The sequence below is a fragment of the Schistocerca serialis genome, chromosome 9 (genome assembly GCF_023864345.2).
Source record: "Schistocerca serialis cubense isolate TAMUIC-IGC-003099 chromosome 9, iqSchSeri2.2, whole genome shotgun sequence".
Lineage (NCBI taxonomy): Eukaryota > Metazoa > Arthropoda > Insecta > Orthoptera > Acrididae > Schistocerca > Schistocerca serialis.
The window spans coordinates 465,784,077-465,806,638 of record NC_064646.1 but is presented as its reverse complement, the minus strand read 5'-3'; positions in this window follow the sequence as shown (position 1 = coordinate 465,806,638).

Sequence of the window (22,562 nt, the reverse complement as noted above, 5' to 3'; positions counted from 1 at the left end):
CGCACACCATTACAGTGCCTTCACCAGCTTGAACTGTCCCCTGGTAGAATGCAGGGTTCATGGATTCATATCTCCATACCCACACACGTTCATCCGCTCGATACAATCTGAAACGAGACTCGACCGACCAGGCAAATGTTTTGTCATCAACAGTCGACTGTCGGTGTTGAGGGGCCCACGCGAGGCATAAAGTTTTGTGTCGTGCAGTCATCTAGGGTACACGAATGGGTCTCCGGTTCCGAAAGCCTATGTCGATGATGTTTCAATGGTTCGCACGCTGAAAATTGATGATGGCCCAGCACTGAAATCTGCAGCAGTTTGCGGAAGGGCTGCACTTCTGTGACGTTGAACGATTCTCTTGAGTCGTCGTTGGTCCCGTTCTCGCAGGATATTATTCCGACCGCAGTGATGTCGGAGGTTTGTTGGTTTACACGATTCCTGATATTCACAGTACACTCGTGAAATGGTCGTAAGGGAAAGTCCCCGTTTCATCGCTACCTCGGAGATGCTGTGTCCCATCGCTCGTGCACCGACTATAACACCATGTTCAAACTCACCTAAATATTGCTAACCTGCCATTGTAGCAGCGGTAACCGATCTAACAACAGCGCCAGGCACTAGCTGCCTTATGTAGGCGTTGCCGACCACAACGCCGTATTCTGCCTGTTTACATATCTTTATATCTCTATAAGCATGCTTATACCAGTTTCTTTGGCGCTTCAGTGTACATACGAGTACATAAATACATACATCCATTTTTATGTTGTGTATTGATTTGAAAAGAGCTTCTGGAATAACCTATGCCATTGGCCCTGTCTATTTGTGCGAACAATCACGCTTACAACTTTCATGCCCATTACATTAGTTTAGGACAGTACGCCTGAGGTAGAGCGAGCAACTTGTGACACATGTAATTACCAAATTGTGTTACTATTTTCATCATCATCATAATTGGCTAAATCAATATAAATATGAAAAAATATGGAAAGGGAAATGATATAATTGAAATTTTAACACCTTTCACGAGTGGCAGTGCTGGTTTGAATGACAGACGACCAAAGCTGTGAATCACGCATATAGCAGTTTACTTGTTGCCTGCATGATACAACATGACATGCTATGTGACCCCTTTCGCAGTTACTTGTTGACCATCGTTTTGTTTCACAAAAAGCAATAGAAATGTTGAGATAGCTACTGTATTGTTGCGTGGATCAAATTTAGGAAAAAAAATAGATGTACACCCAGAATAGAACTAGCCAACTCGAGTATTCCAAAGCAAAACTCTAGTCACTTCACAGCTACATGATATTAGATGAAGATTACAAAGATCTCAAATTGTCTTCCTTTTATTTCCAATTTTAGTGAAAATATACACGGAAAAAGACTTTGTTAGAGCATTTTTGTATTGGTAGTTTGTAAGAATCTTAGTTTAGCGTCCTAGTCCATGAATTTCGGTTCACATGACATAATACCCTGCATAATACGTCTTCTTGCTAAATAGGCTACCGCATTCATTTTCCATCTCCCACATGGTTCCTTCATTCCTGTCTCTCCTCACTCACACTGAACAACTCAACACAACCTGTATAATTCGCAGTCTCGATTCCAACAATCCTCTCTCTTTTCTAATTTCTAATCCTGCTATGCTATAGCCACTCATTCAAGCAGCGTCACATCACTCACATCATGTCCTCTCCCAACCAAATTCCAAACGTCTCTCTCTGCTAGATAATGAAATCTGCCATGGCATTTAAAATCCTTGCAAATATGACTTCTCGTCACCTATCGCATCGAATTACGGCTACATCATTTCCATATCCCTCCCCTACATTTGCTTACCCCTTCTCCCTTTCACATTCAGATCCTACCCACACCCCAACATACTCCTCCTCCCTTCCTGCCTTCCCAATTTACACTACCGGTAGTCATTCTTAGATTCTGCCCTTTAGACCGCTACCCATATATCCATATCCTCGTGCCCTATTAAGCACCTAACGTTTTTCCCCTCAAATTACGCAGTAGTTAGACACTGGACTCGCATTCGGGAGGACGACGGTTCAATGCCGCGTTCTGCCATCCTGATTTAGGTTTTCCGTGATTTCCCTAAATCGCTCCAGGCAAATTCCGGGATGGTTCCTTTCAAAGGGCACAGCCGACTTCCTTCCCCGTCCTTCCCTAATCCGATGAGACCGATGACTTCGCTGTCTGGTCTCCTTCCCCAATAAAACAACAACAACAACCCTCAAATTACGGGAACATTTATTCTCAGTGCAAATCTTTCAACTCTAGGTGAAAGTGCACTCCTCCATTTTCAAATCTGCGCTTCTACAACGTGTTTCAAACATATTCTAATTGTTTTTATTTTTACCGTTTAGTTCTGTCCTGTTTCAATTTAAGGACAGTAGAAAACCGAGCTTATTTTACATGAAAACATTCATAAAATTTATGTTCTTATGAATTTAAACAGTACACTCTTAGACAAAAAAACAACGCATAACGAAAGAGTTATCCGAATGGGACAGAAATCGGTATATTTGATGTACATTTTCAGACAAACAAACGATTATAATTTAAGAGAAGTTGGATGATTTCTCATAGAGAAAGAGCTCCACAAATTAAGCAACGCCCTTATGCAAGCAGTTACTGGACATTGATTGAAAGAGTTGTGGAATGTCCTGTTGAGGGATATCGGGCCAAATTGTGTCCCACTGGCACGTTAGACCGTTGACATCCGAAGCTGGTTGAATGGCCCCACCCACAGTGCTCCAAATGTTCGCCATTGGGAAGAGATCCAGTGTCTTTGCCGGCCAAAACAAGGTTTGGCAGGCACGCAGACAAGCAGCAGAACCTCTTGCCGTATACGGGCGGGCACTATCTTGCTGAAGTGTAATCTCAGAATGGGTTGCCACGAGGGGTAACGAAACTGGATGCAGAATATCGTCGAAGTACCTCTGTGCTCTAATGGTGCTGCAGATGACAAGATTTACATAAACCAAAATGTAACAGCATGACAGCGTTTACTGTATAATGAGGATACATTGATTTCGTTGTTGTTACCAGAGTATCGATGACTCATTTTCCTAATTATCGTTACTTTACATATACTTGTGGACATTTGGTGGTAAGTCAAAGTTTTATTTCAATTTATTTTTATATTATTCCACTGAGGTTCTTTAATGTTTATGATATTTTAATGATAATTGTAAATTCTTGGGATAAGTAATGCCTCACATCTAATGTTGTACATAATATTAAAAATAGCAACACATCGAAGGGCAGTAATATTTTATATCTTAATATTGTTCGATTGTAACTTCTTTTAGTAGTTAACGGCCACGTTAACTTTGAATATAATACTGACAGTAATAATTTTCAACGGATAATAACAATTTAGTTTCCTGATCGGTAGTAGTAACATATCCACCTTGATGATGGCACCTACATTAGGCCTACTGGAGCGCCAAAAATTATAACCCAATACTGACGTATATTTGATGATTACAGGTGGCGTCCCCGCTAAAAACCTTTGTTTCATGGTTGTCACACACAGGGCCCTATATGGGGCATATTCTTATACGTTAATAGCTTATTTTCTTTCTTTTTACTCAATTCTAAGTTTTATATTATGGTCTGACAAAGCTTATTTGTGTTTTAGATATCAATATGGTCTGGACGTATGTATTGCACACAAATAATTGTATTTAGACTTTATTTAACTTCTTTTTAAGGTCATTGACTGACAATGATGAAGTGCTTCAGAAGGTGGGTGGAGTTTCCACTGTTTAAACAATGCAAACTGGATGTCATGCAGCGGTGGTTATGTGCCTCCTCTTGTGGTGCCAGCTCTTCGTCAGCCTCAGCAGATTCCCATGGGTATAGCTGTCTTCCTTTTACGTATTTAGTGACGTGCTATGTTTATTTTGTGCCTGTAGCTTGCATTCCTCTAAGTACATTCATGTTACTCTCTTCACAGAGTAAGTGGTGTGATGATGAGCAGAATAGTGCTCGAAATCAGTCATCAGTTTACTTTATGCGGTTGCGACTGTTGCTCTCAAAAGAAATGGCACCGGAGACTATCACTCTTGGTTGTCAGGCCGTATGGAGGGCGAAAGACAGACGCATTTTCGCTGTTCTCTGGGGCTCAGTTCGAAGTGGGAACCGTCACCGAAGACAGTTCTACTACAGTCAACGAGATTCAAGGGCGAATCTGCCCGACACCATTGCAAACGAACTTGGTAGTGTACAGAAGTCAATGATAATGAGTTCAGATTCCTTTCCGTGAGTCGCCTATTACTGGCCCTTGTGGTCACTGGAGCAGGAATTGCACGTCGGATCGATGATAAGGATGGATCCGTGGCTCTCTGACTGTTCCTCGGTTGTCTTGTTCTGTCGGCTCTCTAGGTCGACGGCTTCATTGTAAACTCTGCTTTCTGCCATGGTTCACCATTCCTGCCAAAACTGCCGAATAGTGGCGTCGCTCCTATTCAGATGTCGAGCGACTCACCGATTACTGTAAGCGGCTTCTTTGAGCCAAACTACACGCCCTCTCTCAAATGCTGACATCCACGTAAATTTTCCAAGTGCCTGTGTCCGACGTGTAGTTATTGTCTAACTGAGTACATCGAATGATATTCGAAGAGACTTCATGTACTAGTATTCACATGTTTCCTTTTTACCATGTTTGCCCGCTGCGTGTAGAAATTGGGCTGCACCGTCACACATTCATCCACTGTCTGCCAAAGTCCAAAATTTTACATTTACGTCGATACCTGTGTGAATATCAGTTTGTGACCAATGTGCATAACTCCCTCGTGGTACGTGGTTTACTTTGTTCTTCTTAGAGTCTATTCCTAAATATTCCACCATTTTAATTTTTTATTTTTGACTTGTGTATGTATGAACCCTCTGGGTGTTGATTGTGCTGCCGACAGTCGTCTTCCGCCCATGTGGGACGGAGCGATTGAGACAACAGTAAAGAAGGAAGTATCTGATATGTGTGTGTGTGTGTGTGTGTGTGTGTGTGTGTGTGTGACACATCACACACGTACATTAAATTTCAACTTAGGTGGCGGCCGAATTGGCCGAGCGCTTCTAGGTGCTGCAGTCTGGAACCGTACAACCACTTCGGTCGCAGGTTCGAATCCTGCCTCGGGCATGGATGTGTGTGATGTCCTTAGGTTAGTTAGGTTTAAGTAGTTCTAAGTTCTAGGGGACTAATAACCTCAGAAGTTAAGCCCATAGTGCTCAGAGCCTTTCAACTTAGGTCTGGAACAATGGGCAACATACACCTAGAAGTGAACTGCAATAATGTCAATGTCCCAGTCCCGAGCACAGTTAGTTTTTGGAAGTTTTCCATCGTTTATCAACGTAGTGCTGCGGCTGTAAGTGTCCTCTCAAGTATAGCTCAGCTTCGAATTCCTCTTCCACAACCTCAGACTGCCGGAGGACTCGGCTGTTAGGAACCACAACCTTTTAATAGGCCAGACTTAAATCATCCTTCTCTATTTCTTATAGGAGAGAGTGAGAAGTATTGCATAAAAGACTTTGTGCCACGTCCACCATTCAATATCAAGTCCAAAAATAGAATATTAGTAGAGATAACATAGCGATTGCATCATTCAATCACTTTTCACACCTACAAAACCTTGATCCAATCTCTTGCTCTCCCACAACACTGTCACCTACATCCAGTTACCAAAACCAAAACCTGTTCATCGTATTTCTCTCCATCACCACCCACACTGGACATACGTCTGCGTCACTACCATGTAGCAAACTGAACTGCAACAATGCTGGGCAGCCTTGCTGTTTCCCTGGAAGTTATTGATGTCTAACACACTGCCGAGCCAGCACCCACACACGTCTTATCACACATTTTCGTATCCTCCTTATCGCTACCAATGCTGTTTCCTCTGCTAGCACCCACCAAACTTTTAGTCGCACCCAGACATAATCGTTCCTGTCAGATCCTAACGATTCTACTGTATCCGTTCGCGTTAGAGTTGCTATTCTTCCCTTCCAATTCCATAACTCTGTCTGACCCCCATCACGAATACCCCTGTCCGACGTCGCATGTCTCTTGCCGTCCACAACCACACAATACACATCCTCAGCAGCGGGCGATATCTAGGTGATACTTCTTTAGTATGGTCCTGCAGAGAAGAAGATCTGTCTCGGTTTTTAAGGGGAACCAGCCCACACTCGCCGAGGTAGGTGGAAAACCATTCACAGGCTGGTTGGCACACCGGACCTCGACACTAATCAGCCGGGTAGATTCGTGCTGGGGATCGGCACGCCTTCCCTCTCGGGAAGCAGCGCGTGGCAGGCGGGTTTCATGGAATATTAATTCACTTTATTACATTAATGAATACAAAATTTACTTAACTTTGACACGCTATTTTGACACAGGAGTGCTGGATAATTTACGGCTGTCACTGACTGATGTCACTTGATGCACTAATTAACAAACTGTTCTCTTCATGGAGAATGTTCAATATTGAGACATGAGACGATGACGTTCAAGAAGAAGATGTATATCCTAAATCCTAAAAAAGATGTTGGAATGTGGAATGCTGGTAACTGGGAGTGGAGACTGCGATGGTGGTGGAAATTTTAGCAACTCATTGGTCCTAAACTATGATGTCGACTCCTTCGGATGAGGTGACGAACTGGGGCAGAGAATTTCCACGCTCAGCTCTCTGTTGACCTCCAGTGTGAGGGCGCTGCTGTTCTGAGCAGAGAGCTGTGGTTCTCAGGAGCACCGCCCACACGTCGTTGGGCACTGCAGCAAGGTCTCGCTAACGTCCGTGGTACCGAAAAGTGCTGCCGACTCTCGTCTGGCACCTCTAGCTCTGGACGATACGACACCTACACCACCCAGAAAGACGCGTGCTCCCCTCGATTTGGTAAAGGATGACGTGGTTTCCCGGAAGGTTGGGACATATAGAAGGCCTAACCAGTTTGGCAAGATCGGAACACACCCATGGTGCATGAAAGGTGCTTGTAACGTGATCGCCACACTCGGCTTTGCCGGCCGCGGTGGTCTCGCGGTTCTAGGCGCTCAGTCCGGAGCCGCGCGACCGCTACGGTCGCAGGTTCGAATCCTGCCTCGGGCATGGATGTGTGTGATGTCTTTAGGTTAGGTAGGTTTAAGTAGTTCTAAGTTCTAGGGGACTGATGACCAAAGATGGTAAGTCCCATAGTGCTCAGAGCCATTTGAAGCACACTCGGCTTTTACAATGCAGTAAGTCTAAGACAGCCTAACACTGCACGTCCACAGGACTTTCTATAGATTATTCTGCAATGCAAATATTGGCCATGACAAGATTCTTCTGGGATTCGAATATAAAAGAATCCGTTTGCATGTGTTTAGTGGATGGTGTTATTAATCGTGTTTGATGAGTTCAACCCAGGTGGCAGACTTGGCAATTTGCTCTATATATTCAAACAAAAACCAAGTAAATAAGTAAATAAAAGTAAAAATGAAATAAAATAAAAAGATTAATTCTATTATGTTGAGACTCTGGGGGTCCATAGTTAGGCAGAGGAGTACATGCAGTATCACCGTTACACATGTGCATGCCTACTTCAGATGGAGTAATATGTACATGTAGTTCGAAGAATCTTCATTTAGCTGCAATCCTGATGCCTGATGGAATACTCATTACCCCAGGAAAAGATGAATAATGACATGAGACGATGATGTTCAAGAAGAAGATGTATATCCTAAATCCTAAAAAAGATGTTGGAATGTGGAATGCTGGTAACTGGGAGTGGAGACTGCGATGGTGGACGTTTTAGAGAGGATGTTGGCTGGAAAAGGATGAGGGACGTCTTTCCAGTAAGCAGCCGGTAGTTAAGGTGCAGGTGTTGCGATGGAATGGGCTGCCAACTTGGCAAAATAGAGGTAGAGTGGAGATTTTATTTCGAGTGGGATAAATAGGGTTGAGTATGGTTGGAAGAAGGTGCAGACATCGGGGACTAGTGACTGGTCTGTGAGGTGAAGGTATTGAAATTCTGAAGAACTTACACAATATTGTGCTTTTCACTTATAATTACACTGTTCAGAAGAGTTAGGGGAACACTTGTATCTACGTGCAGTATGTTAAATCTATTTTGATACAGGTAGTACCTGTGGTCTTATTACATGCCTCGACATATTCGCTTTTGAATGTAGGCAATGACTAAAATCATTCGCCACATATTGGCTGTGTTATGCATTATAGCGTCAGACGAGTCCTCTGAACGAAGTGATTACCGGTATCCTAGTATTTTATAGTAAGGTACATAGATGGTAGTTGTCATTTGTAGACGCTGTATTCAACAGAGCACATGCAATGCGACATCTTAATTTAGTGCAGGTTGCAAGGGCGATCCGTCGGATCCAAAAAGGATGGACTTCCAGTCGTGTTGCTGCAGATGCCAATGCCTCTCCATGTGCCATCCACAGGTTGTGGAAACACTACACGGAGAGAGGTCAGAAGGCGAGTTGGACAAGGTCGCCGACGCATTACAACCCCACGTGAAGTCGGATGTTTGGCCACCTTGGCGCTAAGGCGACGTATGGATATGGCCAAAGCACCGCAAAACGATCTCAGAAGTATCACTGGAGCCACTGAATCTGATCATATTGTAATGAACAGGCTACGGGAGAGGACCTTACGATTCAAGTGTTCTGTTCGAGTACCCCACTTCACATAACAACATCTTGCAGCTCGCCACCAGTTCTACCGTTCCCGTATCAACTAGCAACTTCGTCACTGGTGAAACGCGTGATCCATTGACGAGTCAAGATATCCTGTGACGCAAGGTGATGGCGGTGTTCGTGTGCAGAGACCCGAGGTGAATGGTACCTGCCAAATTTTGCCCAGGAAATCGATAGGCTTGGCCAAGGCATTGCGATACTGTGGACAGGCTTCACTGCTCACAACCGTACCGCTCCTGTCGTTGTTCGTGGTCGCCTTACCGCCAGGCAGTACATCGAACAGTTGGACCACGTGCTGGAAGCTGCATACAGTGGTGGCCGTGGATTCCTTCTAATGCCAGGACCCATATGGCGGGCATCAGCAGGCACGCCATGCGAAGCCCAGACAGTGGAGTACTGGAACGGCCGGCTGTGAGTCGTGCACGTGTGGGACATGCTTGACAGACGTGTTCACGGTCACCCTGTTCCTCCACAGACTCTCAAAGAACTCTTTGCGCTTTCATCTGAAGACCAGGAACGGGTGCCATAGGGTGCCCTTCGTAGACTTACACGGAGCATCCTACTTAGGTGTCAGGCAGTGATGAACGCTCACAGACGGCGTACAGATAATTAAAGCTATCTGAATCCAATGAAAAGCACCGAAGTTGACAAGATGAATGATCGTTTCCATTTTGTTCTCGACACCTGTCTGACATTTCATTTCTTTTTATGTACAGGATCCAGGATACAATGAAGTTTCTTGCGTACTTAATTTGTGAAAGATTAAGATATTATTTGATAACACATCTAGTCGTCACGTTTTACTCAGTGGAGATTCGCAGAAGCCTAAAGTCGTGCTCCCCTAGTTGTTTTGAGCAGTGCATGTTGTTCTACCAAGGACCGACGTAATAATCTACATCTACATCTACATCTATATCCACATTTATACTCCGCAAGCCACCCAACGGTGTGTGGCGAGGGGCACTTTACGTGCCACTGTCATTACCTCCCTTTCCTGTTCCAGTCGCGTATGGTTCGCGGGAAGAACGACTGCCGGAAAGCCTCCGTGCGCGCTCTAATTTTGCATTCGTGATCTCCTCGGGAGGTATAAGTAGGGAGAAGCAATATATTCGATACCTCATCCAAAAACGCACCCTCTCGAAACCTGGACAGCAAGCTACACCGCGGTGCAGAGCGCCTCTCTTGCAGAGTCTGCCACTTGAGTTTGCTAAACATCTCTGTAACGCTATCACGCTTACCAAATAACCCTGTGACGAAACGCGCCGCTCTTCTTTGGATCTTCTCTATCTCCTCTGTCAACTCGACCTGGTACGGATCCCACACTGATGATCAATACTCAAGTATAAGTCGAACGAGTGTTTTGTAAGCCACCTCCTTTGTTGATGGACTCCCAATGAATCTCAACCTGGCACCCGCCTTACCAACAATTAATTTTATATGATCATTCCACTTCAAATCGTTCCGCACGCATACTCCCAGATATTTTACAGAAGTAACTGCTATCAGTGTTTGTTCCACTATCATATCATCATACAATAAAGGATCCTTCTTTCTATGTATTCGCAATACATTACATTTGTCTATGTTAAGGGTCAGTTGCCACTGCCTGCACCAAGTGCCTATCCGCTGCAGATCTTCCTGCATTTCGCTGCAATTTTCTAATGCTTCTCTGTATACTACAGCATCATCCGCGAAAAGCCGCATGGAACTTCCAACACTATCTATTAGGTCATTTATATATATTGCGAAAAGCAATGGTCCCATAACACTCCCCTGTGTCACGCCAGAGGTTACTTTAACGTCTGTAGACGTCTCTCCACTGAGAACAACATGCTGTGTTCTGTTTGCTAAAAACTCTTCAATCTAGCCACACAGCTGGTCTGATATTCCGTAGGCTCTTCCTTTGTTTATCAGGCGACAGTGCGGAACTGTATCGAACGCCTTCCGGAAGTCAAGGAAGATGGCATCTACCTGGGAGCCTGTATCTAATATTTTCTGGGTCTCGTGAACAAATAAAGCGCGTTTGGTCTCACACGATCGCTGTTTCCGGAATCCATGTTGATTCCTACAGAGTAGAGTCTGGGTTTCCAGAAACGACATGATACGCGAGCAAAAAACATGTTCTAAAATTCTGCAACAGATCGATGTCAGAGATATAGGTCTATAGTTTTGCGCACCTGTTCGACGACCCTTCTTTTCCAATCATTTGGAACCTTCCGTTCCTCTAGAGACTTGCGGTACACGGCTGTTAGAAGGGGGGCAAGTTCTTTCACGTACTCTGTGTAGAATCGAATTGGTATCCCGTCAGGTCCAGTGGACTTTCCTCTATTGAGTGATTCCAGTTGCTTTTCTATTCCTTGGACACTTATTTCGATGTCAGCCATTTTTTCGTTTGTGCGAGGATTTAGAGAAGGAATTGCAGTGCGGTCTTCCTCTGTGAAACAGCTTTGGAAAAAGGTGTTTAGTATTTCAGCTTTACGCGTGTCATCCTCTGTTTCAATTCCATCATCATCCCAGAGTGTCTGGATATGCTGTTTCGAGCCACTTACTGATTTAACGTAAGACCAGAACTTCCTAGGATTTTCTTTCAAGTCGGTACATAATCAGTTGACGTAATTGAAATTCCTTTTGCAAATGACACCTGTTACTGGTAGTAGGCTCTGAAGGAGGCGCACACTGCACGCAGGGTGCCGGGAATCGAATTCACGAACGATGCGGGAGAGGCGAACGTGTCTGAATGTTGCAGGAGACACGGAAATTTGATTAACTGGTGAGGGGGAGGGTGTTTCGTGTGCCTGCTCAGTTTAAAACACGTCCCGAAATTAATAACCAGTGTGGAATATTATGGAATATAGCAGCGGTAGTCAAACTTTTCTGCTCGGGAGCCAATACTGACTCTGTGATGCGGCAAATCGGTCCACGTTTGTAACGATGTTATTATTAACTGATAACCTACAGAAATTAATATGTTATGTGCCCCCAATAGACCAGCTATAGCAGATAGTCAGATGGCGGCCCTCAAGTACTGGTTCTTAAACTTCGGCTTCATTCGGAACACTTCGCTTCAACTGTCCTGTTTCAGACTGGTGCCATCCTCAGGGACCTGAAGTTATGACTCTGTAACTGCCAGATGAAATTTTGTTCTGTTGTCTGCGTCAGCGGATGATTAACTGATTAATAATAGTAACTGTACTTATATTTAAATGCAATATGAGACACGATCAACAATGTTTGACACTTAAAATGTCACTTTTGTTGTACTTATTGCTACCTGCTGCGTTGTTTTACGACAGCCTCAATTTAATTTCGTATTTCTTCCTACAAAATTAACTATATTTTAAGATCACAGTCTCTATAAAGCGCACCCACCATCTATGCTTCTTCAGTTTGAAATTAATGCCATAGAAGCTGATTGTTACTAGGCACACACGCTTGTAAGTTGTCAGCACTGGAAGGCAAACTAGAAAATTTCCTCCTATCACGTCCCCTCACTCTGTAACGCAAATCTGTCTGCCCCTGTGCACAGCTTCGACCCTCATGTGACCGGTAAAACTTCCGCGCGCTGTCTATAATTCCCTCAGTATGTTTTTGATTTGACGAATGTGTCAGATACAGTCCTGCACGTGGTAAGTATTTATCATTTACTGGTTTTGGACATAACTTACCTTTCCTCAGAAGCTCTTAAACTTTAACACCTGTTACAAATGTAAATCTATGTATGTGAAACTGATAAACAATAAATATTTAGCTTTTACTACTGTTGACCGTATTAGTCGACCACAACGTTACTGCACTTGGGGACGAGGGGGCTTCGGTCGGCTTACCCTGACTTTTAATCGTAATACTTCACAGGGACACGCTGAACCACTTGACAGCACATAATAAGGTGGTAAATGTAAGGGCGTACCTCCTATCGTCGTGTCGGACCTACTTTTGTCCGAAATTGTGCAGCAACTTGACATGGCATGGACTCGACAAGTCGTTGGAAGTTCCCTGAAATTTTGAGCCATGCTGCCTCTATAGCCGCATAATTGAAAAAGTGTCGCCGGCGCAGGATTTCGTGCACCAACTGACCTCTCGATTATGTCCCATGAATGCTCGATGGGATTATTTATGGTGGGCGATCTTGGTGCGCAAATCATTTGGTGGAATTGTCCAGAATGTTCTTCAAACCAATCGTGAAAAGTTCTGGCCCAGTGGCACTGCACGTCGTTGTCTGGGCATACGAAATCCACGAATGGCTGCAAATCGTTTCCAAACAGCCGAACATAACCATTTCCAGTGAATCATCGGTTCACTTAGATCAGAGGACGCAGTCCATTGCATGTGAACACAGCCCACACCGTCAGCTTGCACAGTGGTCCATGCCTTCGTGAGGTGTGCGCCACACTCGGTACGTGCCATCAGCTCTTTCCAACTGAACTCGGATCATCTGACCTGGCCACGGTTTTCCAGTCATCTAGGGTACAAAAAGTACGTCGGTTACTGCGTTGTCCGTGGTGAAACGTAATTCCTGAAATTCAGCATTCTCGGAATACTCTTGACACTGTGGATCTCGGAATACTGTATTCCCTAACTATTTCCGAAATGACATGTCCCGTGCGTCTAGCTCTTACCATCATTCCGGGCTCAGCCTCTGCAAATTACCGTCTTGCGGCCACAACCACGTCGGAAACCTTTTTAAATGAATCACTGGAGTACAAATGGCAACTCTACCAATCCAGGTGTACGTGACTCTGCCGCCTTAAACAGGATGGTCCATTGATCGTGACCGGGACAAATGTCTCACGAAATAAGCGTCAAACGAAAAACCTACAAAGAACGAAACTTGTCTAGCTTGAAGAGGGAAACCAGATAGCGCTATGGTTGGCCCACTAGATGGCGCTGTCGTAGGTCAAACGGATATCAACTGCGTTTTTTTTTTTTCAAACAGAAACCCCCATTTTTTATTACATATTCGTGTAGTACGTAAAGTAATATGGATGTTTTAATTGGATCACTTTTGTGATAGATGCCACTGTGGCCGGCCGCTGTGGCCGAGTGGTTCTAGGCGCTACAATCTAGAACCGCACGACCGCTACGGTCGCAGGTTCGAATCCTGCCTTGGCCATGTATGTGTGTGATATCCTTAGGTTAGTTAGGTTTCAGTAGTTCTAAGTTCAAGGGGACTGATGACCTCAGATGTTAAGTCCTATAGTGCTCAGAGCCAATCCAAGATGGCGCTGTAACAGTCACAAACATATGGCTCACAAATTTAGACGAACAGTTGGTAACAGGTAGGTTTTTTAAATTAAAATACAGAATATAGGTGCGTTTGAATATTTTATTTCGGTTGTTCCTATGTGATACATGCACCTTTATGAACTTATCATTTCTGAGAACGCATGCTTTTACAGCGTGATTACCTGTACATACCACATTAATGCAATAAATGTTCAAAATTATGTCCATCAGCCGCGCGGGATTAGCCGAGCGGTCTAGGGCGAGCAGCCATGGACTGTGCGCCTGGTCCCGGGGGGGTTCGAGTCCTCCCTCGGGCATGGGTGTGTGTGTTTGTCCTTAGGATAATTTAGGTTAAGTAGTGTACAAGCTTAGGGACTGATGACCTTACCAGTTCAGTCCCATAAGATTTCACACAGATTTCTTTGATGTCCATCAACCTCAATGCATTTGGCAATACGTGTAACGACATTCCTCTCAACAGGGAGTAGTTCGCCTTCCGTAATATTCGCACATGCATTGACAATGCGCTGACGCATGTTGTCAGGCGTTTTCGGTGGATCACGATAGCAAATATCCTTCAACTTTCCCCACAGAAAGAAATCCTGGGACGTGAGGTCCAGTGAACGTGCGGGCCATGGTATGGTGCTTCGACGACCAATCCACCTGTCATGAAATATGCTATGCAATACCGCTTCAACCACACGCGAGCTATGTGCCGGACATCCATCATGTTGGAAGTACATCGCCATTCTGTTATGCAGTGAAACATCTTGTAGGAACATCGGTAGAACATTACGTAGGAAACCAGCATACATTGCACCATTTGATTGCCATCGATAAAATGGGAGCCAATTATCCTTCCTCCCATAATACCGCACCATAACTTAACCCGCTAAGGCCGCTGATGTTCCACTTGTCGCAGCCATCGTGGTTTTTCCGTTGCCCAATAGTGCATATTATGCCGGTTTACATTACCGCTGTTGGTCAATGACGCTTCGTCGCTAAATAGAACGCGTGCGAAAAATCTGTCATCGTCACGTAATTTCTCTTGTGCCCAGTGGCAGAACTGCACACGACGTTCAAAGTCGTCGCCTTGCAATTCCTGGTGCATAGAAACATGGTACGGGTGCAATCGGTGTTGATGTAGCATTCTCAACACCGACGTTTTTGGGATTCCCTTTTCTCGCGCAATTTGTCTGCTACTGATGTGCGGATTAGCCGCGACAGGAGCTAAAACACCTACTTGGGCATCATCATTTGTTGCAGGTCGTGGTTGACGTTTCACATGTGGCGGAAAACTTCCTGTTTCCTTAAATAACTAATAACTCCGTCGAACGGTCTGGACTCTTGGATTATGTCGTCCAGGATACCGAGCAGCATACGTAGCACACGCCCGTTGGGCATTTTCATCATAATAGCCATACATCAACACGATATAGACCTTTTCCGCAATTGGTAAACGGTCCATTTTAACACGGTTAATGTATCGCTTAACAAATACCGTCCGCACTGGCGGAATGTTACGTGATACCACGTACTTATACTTTTGTGACTATTACAGTGACATCTACCACAAAGCGAAAAAAGTGGTCCAACTAAATCATTCATATTTCTTTACGTTCTACACGAATATGTAAGAAAAAATAGGGGTTCCTATTTTTAAAAAACGCAGCTGATATCCGTTTGATCCATGGCAGCGCCATCTAACGGGCCAACCATAGCGCCATCTGGTTTCCCCCTTCAAGTTAGATGAGCTTCGTTCTTTGTAGTTTTTTCGTTTGATGCTTATTTCGTGAGATATTTGGCCCGGTCACTATCAATTGACCACCCTGTATATTTCCCTATCCGACGAGTTTTATCACCTCAATGAGTACACAACTGTCATGAAAGCGCTTACAAAGCTCTTCGTTTTCCTGAGTCAGCACGGTACTTGTTTACCGTTACTTTGCCGCGTGCTTCCGACAACAGCTGCGGGAGGCTGATAGTAGTGACGTCCAGATCAAGTAGTAAATGAGTCCTTCGTTGCGTAAGATTGTTCTGCTCTTGCTGACAATGGTAAGTCATTTTTATGACACTTGTATCCTCCGGTATACAGAATAAGAGTTTTGAACTGCCGTGCGCCGGATTGACAGCAGTTAGATTCACGGGAATCGAGCGTAGGCGCTGACGGGAATAATCGCCACGGTAACATCGGCCAGTAACAATTCTGGGCACTGACAGGATTTCAGTGGATGACCGCCACCATATTTGCGAGTGTATAAAAGGACAGAAAGTACTTCTGATCCATGTTCAATGAACTAGAAGAAGAAAAGAATACACTGCTCCCGTCTGAGACCAAACCAGCTTACCCCAGAGGAAACAATGTTCATTTCTCGTGCGTAGTTTTATAAAGTTTATGTTACGTGGTACGTGCGTGTAAAAGATGCAGGGAAAGAAGAGGCTCGTTAGTAATTTGATTATTTTCAGTCACTATTAAAATCAGTGTATTTTGTTCTTGGAGTTGATTTCAAAGTACTTTTTTGCAATACTAGCCAGCTGTATCATCAAAAACTTATTTTACGTTACTGAAATGGCTACTTGCACTTTATTCTAGTACTATTGATCTTAGTATTTCAAAAAGGCAAACGACCGATGACCCGCTTCACTACCGGTACCCATCATAAGACAAAAAAAAGCTGCACGTTTGTTCTTGAACTTGGATTTTATGCATTCTTATTGCAGAGGATAAAAATATTAATCAATGTGACTTGTGATCTGTTATAATTAATCCACTAAATTACAGGCCCATATCATTAACGTCGACACGCCGCAGGATTTTGGAAGATATACTGTGTGAGAAAATTGTGAATTACCTCGAAGACAGCCGGCCGGAGTGGCCGAGCGGTTCTGGCTGCTGCAGTTTGGAACCGCGCACCGCTACTGTCACACATTAGAATCCTGCCTCGGGCATGGATGTGTGTGATGTCCTTAGGTTAGTTAGGTTTAAGTAGTTCTAAGTTCTAGGGAACTGATGACCTCAGAAGTTAAGTCCCATGATGCTCAGAGCCATTTGAACCATTACCTCGAAGACAACGGTCCATTGACACACAGTCAACATGGATTTAGAAAACATCGTTCTTGCGAAATTCAACTGCCTCTTTACTCACACGAAGTGTTGTGTGCTATTGGCTAGGGATTTCAAATTGAATCCGTCTTTCTAAATTTCCGCAAGGTTTTTGACATTGCACGACACAAGCAGCCTGTAGTGAAATTGTGTACTTATGGAATATCGTCTCAGTTATGCGACTGGACTCGTGATTTCCTGTCAGAGAGGTCACAGTTCGTAGTAACTGACGGAGAGTCATCGAGTTAAGCAGAAAGAATTTCTGGCTTTCCCAAGATAGTGTTGTAGGCTCTCTGCTGTCGCTTGCCTATATAAACGATTTATAAACACTCTGAGCAGGCGTCTTAGGTTGTTTACAGATGGTGCTCTCGTTTATCGTCTAGGAAAGTCATCAGAAGATCAAAACAAATTGCAAAACGATTTAGATAAGATACCTGTGTGGTGCAAAAATTGGCAATTGACACTAAATAACGAAAAGTGTGATGTCATCCATGCTAAAAGGAAATCCGTTAAATTTCGTTTACACGATAAACCACAACAATCTAAAGGCCGTAAGTCCGTTTAAATACCTATGAATTACATTTACGAACAACTTAAATTGGAAAGAACACAAAGAAGATGTTGTGGGGAAGGCAAACCAAACACTGCGTTTTATTGGCAGGAACCTTAGAAAATATAACAGATCTACTAAAGGGACTGCCTACTCTACGCTTGCCGGCCGCTGTGGCCGAGCATTTCTAGGCGCTTCAGTCCGGAACCGCGCTGCTGCTGCGGTCGCAGGTTCGAATCCTGCCTCGAGTATGGATGTGTGTGCTGTCCTTAGGTTTTTCAGATTTAGGTAGTCCTCTAGTCTAGGGGACTGATGACCTCAGATGTTAAATCCCATAGTGCTTGGAGCCATTTGACCCATTTGAACACTACGCTCATCCATCCTCTTTTAGAGTAGTGTTGCGCGGTGTGTGATCCTTACCAGACGGTACTGACGGATTACATCGAGAAAGTTCATAGAACGGCGGCATGTTCTGTATTATCGTGAAACAGGGGAGAGGGTGTCACTGACATGATACAGGATTTGGGGTGGACATAATGGAAACAAAGGCCTTTTTCGTTGCGGCAGAATCTTCACACGAAATTTCGGGCACCAACTTTCTCTTCCGCATTCGAAAATATTTTGTTGACACGGACCTACATAGGAAGAAACGATCATCATAATAAAATACGGGAAATCAGAGCTCTCACGGAAAGATGTAGCCGTTCGTTTTTTTCCGCGCTGTTCGAAATTGGAATAATGGAGAATTATTGTGTATGTGGTTCGATGCGCCATCTGTCAGAGCATCCATGTAGATGCAGATGTACTTTCATGCCCATCTCACCTACATTTGTATCGTTTGTACTGCATGTAATTCTCACTCCGTCTTCTCAATGACTGGACAACAGATCGTGATATTTGTTTTTCAGGCATTTCATTTTTGAAAACGAAACTTCACAAACATAAATTGAAGAAAATAATGTTAGAATAACTGTACAGCGGCTCATAATTTTTTTAGTTATTAGGCACGTATCTTCAAAACTGAACGTACACCTGCTTTTCACGATGTTCTGTAAATTGGGATTTAACCTTTGCGCCGTGTTGAAATTCGATTATTTCGCTTACCAAGCGAGCTTTATCCAAACCGAAACTGGCAGAGTAATTTGAGGTCACCATGTTCAACATGCCAAGGATTTTCTGTGAGAATGAAACAGCCTTAAATATTTCTGATGTTGTAATTGTGTTTTTTGTTTCTTTGAAATGGGATGCTAGTCTTGATAAATACTTTCGTGATCGGTACGTGTAATCAGAACATAGCAACAACTGGACGATTAGATAAGTATTTTCCTCATGTTCATTCAACGTACAATTGCAGTTTGGCTTCAAATGCACGTATTCCGCCCATTTATCTTGTTTAGTCCTTCCAGTTTCAAATTAAAATTGTTGAATTTTTGTGTATTATCGGAATGAAAGCCGTAAGCTACCACAATTTTGGATGCACATTATTATAAACTGCCGGCCGTACGAGCACCTGATACGGGCAGCAGGCAGCCCACGCGCCGCAGTTTGACGACTGCTGCAGTACGGGCTTTCACAGCCGGTGATTACTTCGGTTGAAATTTCCTGGCTGGGAGGCCATGGTTGATTTATGAAACCATTCCCTGAAGTTTCATATCCGACTGCGGGAGACATTTTCACTGGTGAATTGGCAACATCATTAAGGGCTCTAAAGGCCCGCGAATTCATAGAGCTGTATAGAGGGCACCACCATCGTTCATGTGATGTAGAATCGGTGATTATCTCTGGCTGGCGTCATAGTACTCAATTAGAAGCAGTTGACAGTCAATTGTGGGCGCGAAGCCGGTATCTATATTTTTTAAACTCAACTCCCTGTTTCTTTCTTTACAGTTATTACGGTTTTTGTAACTTTTTGTGGCCTCTACACACATTTGTGAATGTTAATGGGTTGTCTTTGCTAAAACACTAATGTCAGAGAATTTTATTTGGTGGTATCCATCCCGAAAAACGCGTTCCAAAATAAGTAAAACCTTACAGAAGATGTCTGTAACCTATTTCAGGGAACAGTTGTGAAGAATAGAGGGCTTGTGATGCAACAAAAAATTTCGTTTTTGATTTGATAATCTGAGATTTATGGTTCAAATCTTACAGTTCTGCTGTACGCCTGCTGAAAACAGTGCCAGCAAAATGGTATAAAAGTTTCTGCAGAATGGTTAATGATGTGCTAGGCAGATGGAGGTCGTTTTTCAATGAAGTGCCGACGAAACATGTGTTTCAGTTCCTTTTGAATGAGTTAAAAATTATAAGCAAACAAAACGACAAAGACAGTATGTAGATACTCGGATGGCAATATCACAATTCCGAGAAGCCCTACAAAGGTGTTGACCAGGGCTTAAGGTGGGACGCTCATGAATCTGACCCAAAATATCAGTTTCAATTTATTTTTTATTCCTTAGTAGAACTCATAGGCAATCAGTTCCAAACGTTTCAGTGGTGGAACTGCAACAGAAGTGCCTGTAAAGAAAATACATATGTGATGCGGCCTTTCTATTAAGCCCACTTTTTGAAGCACCACTTCAATACTGCTTCGGTGACCAACGATTTCGTGGATTACTTTCAAACTAAGTTGCACGGGGTACGTGCAACTGCTACAAAGCAGTAGGCGTTTACCAGAAATATTGACCCTTAGACAGTATGTCTAATAGTGTATTTTTAAATAGACAGTATGCCATCTTAGGCACTGTATAACATTAAAAACTTGATAACGGCAATTTAAAGCCGAAATCATGATCGTGTAAATACAACACTGCAAATAAAAAAGCAGTCTAATGGCGGTACTGACTTTAAAGAAAAAAACAACGACAAAAGTTGAGCGAAATGTGACTTATTACGACATAATTTGGTCGAAATAGGACCGAGTACTAAAAGAGGTGTAAACATGATTTATATGGCACAGTAAAAATACACTTCTCTACATCATAATATAAGGAATCATGCAAAAATTATTGTGAAATTCATCCTGACTTGAGGTGCCGGCTGAGGTTCGAGTCCTCCCTCGGGCATGGGTGTGTGTGTTTCTCCTTAGGATACTTTAGGTTAAGTAGTGTATAAGCTTAGGGACTGATGACCTTAGCAGTTAAGTCCCATAAGATTTCACACACATATGAACATTTTTTGAACTTCAGGAAAAATATGTGACTTGTCACTAATATCCGTGTCCTACTTATAACATACTTATCGTAATTAATCTAATTTCAAATACGAGGGTTGTCCAGAAAGAATAGTACCGCATTTTTTTATCGGCAGAAAACAATGCTACGAATGCGAAACGTTACATATGTATTATTTGTAGTTTCCGGAGTGAGCGCGCCAAGTTTCCGTCACTTCCGACTGATAGCGTAGCTGCAGGACTGTTTCAAAATGGCCTCTGTAGGTGTCGTACGTTACAAGCAACGTGGCGTCATTGAATTTCTCATTGCAGAGAAAAAAAATGTGGGGAATATTCGCAAACGCTTGTGCAAAGTCTGTGGAATATCGGCTGACACACCTGACGTAGCCCCCTCGGACTTCCACTTCTTTGGGCATATACGCCCTTGTTTCGCGTTGGAGGAAAGCCCTAGAACGGTGGGTAGATTACGTGGAAAAATAGGTTTGTAGATAAAACACCATTCTGTCCTGTGTGTAATTCTCATTATGTTCAATAAAGAATTGTTGAAGAAAGAAATGCGGTGCATTACTTTCTGGGCAAACCTCGTATGTAAAACACCGGAAAAGATGTAATAGAGGTAATATTTCGATGTTTAATAAAAAATGAATGGAATTTGACAAATAAAGTTGCTTCGAAATCACTCTTGCGACTCGTCCTGAAATACACGACTGGCCATTAAAATTGCTACATCAAGAAGAAATGCAGATGGTAAACGGGTATTCACTGGACGAATATATTATACTAGAACTGACATGTAATTACATTTTTACGCAATTTGGGTGCATAGGTCCTGAGAAATCAGTACCCAGAACAACCACCTCTGGCCGTAATAGCGGCCTTGATACGCCTGGGTATTGAGTCAAACAGAGCTTGCATGGCGTGTACAGGTACAGCTGCCCATGCAGCTTCAACGCGATACCGCAGTTCATCAAGATTGGTGACTGGCGTATTGTGACGAGCCAGTTCCTCGGCCACCATTGACCAGACATTTTTAGTTGGTGAGAGATTTGGAAGATGTGCTGGCCAGGGCAGCAGTCGAACATTTTCTGTATCCAGAAAGGCCCGTACAAGACCTGCAATATGCGGTCGTGCATTATCCTATTGAAATGTAGGGTTTAGCAGGGATCGAATGAAGGGTAGAGCCACAGGCCACAACACAGCTGAAATGTAACATCCACTGTTCAAAGTGACGTAAATGTGGACAAGAGGTGACTGAGACGTGTAAACAGTGGCACACTTTACCATCACGTCGGGCGATACACCAGCATGGCGATGACGAATATACGTTTCCAATGTGCTGTGGGGCGGCTGGTGGAAATTATGTTGTATAAATGTAATGTAGAAAGTAGAAATTATCGCAGTTTCCCGGCCGATGCACCATATGTGGGGCAGCGGGTGGAAATAATTTGTTTTATAAATGTAATGTAGAATGTAGAAATTATTGCAGTGTTCCCGGCCGTTTTAACCATATGTGGGGCTGTGGGTGGAATTATGTTGATTAAAATGTTCCTATTATTTATGCTGTCTTTTGCCGTTCGCAACACTGGCTCTCTAACTACAATATTGGCAACCAGAAAGTGATTAGCAAAACGTGAAGCCTGTAATTCCTAGTGCCCACTTCATCTGAGAAATACACTTATAGCTACAGCTTATAGTTCTGAGGAATTAGGAGATTGTCTGGGATTCATAATCAAAAACGATCGTGGAAAACAAAACGTTCTCTGTATTCTGAAAGTCACAGATGAAAAAAAAAAAGAAATCCACACAATCTTACTAA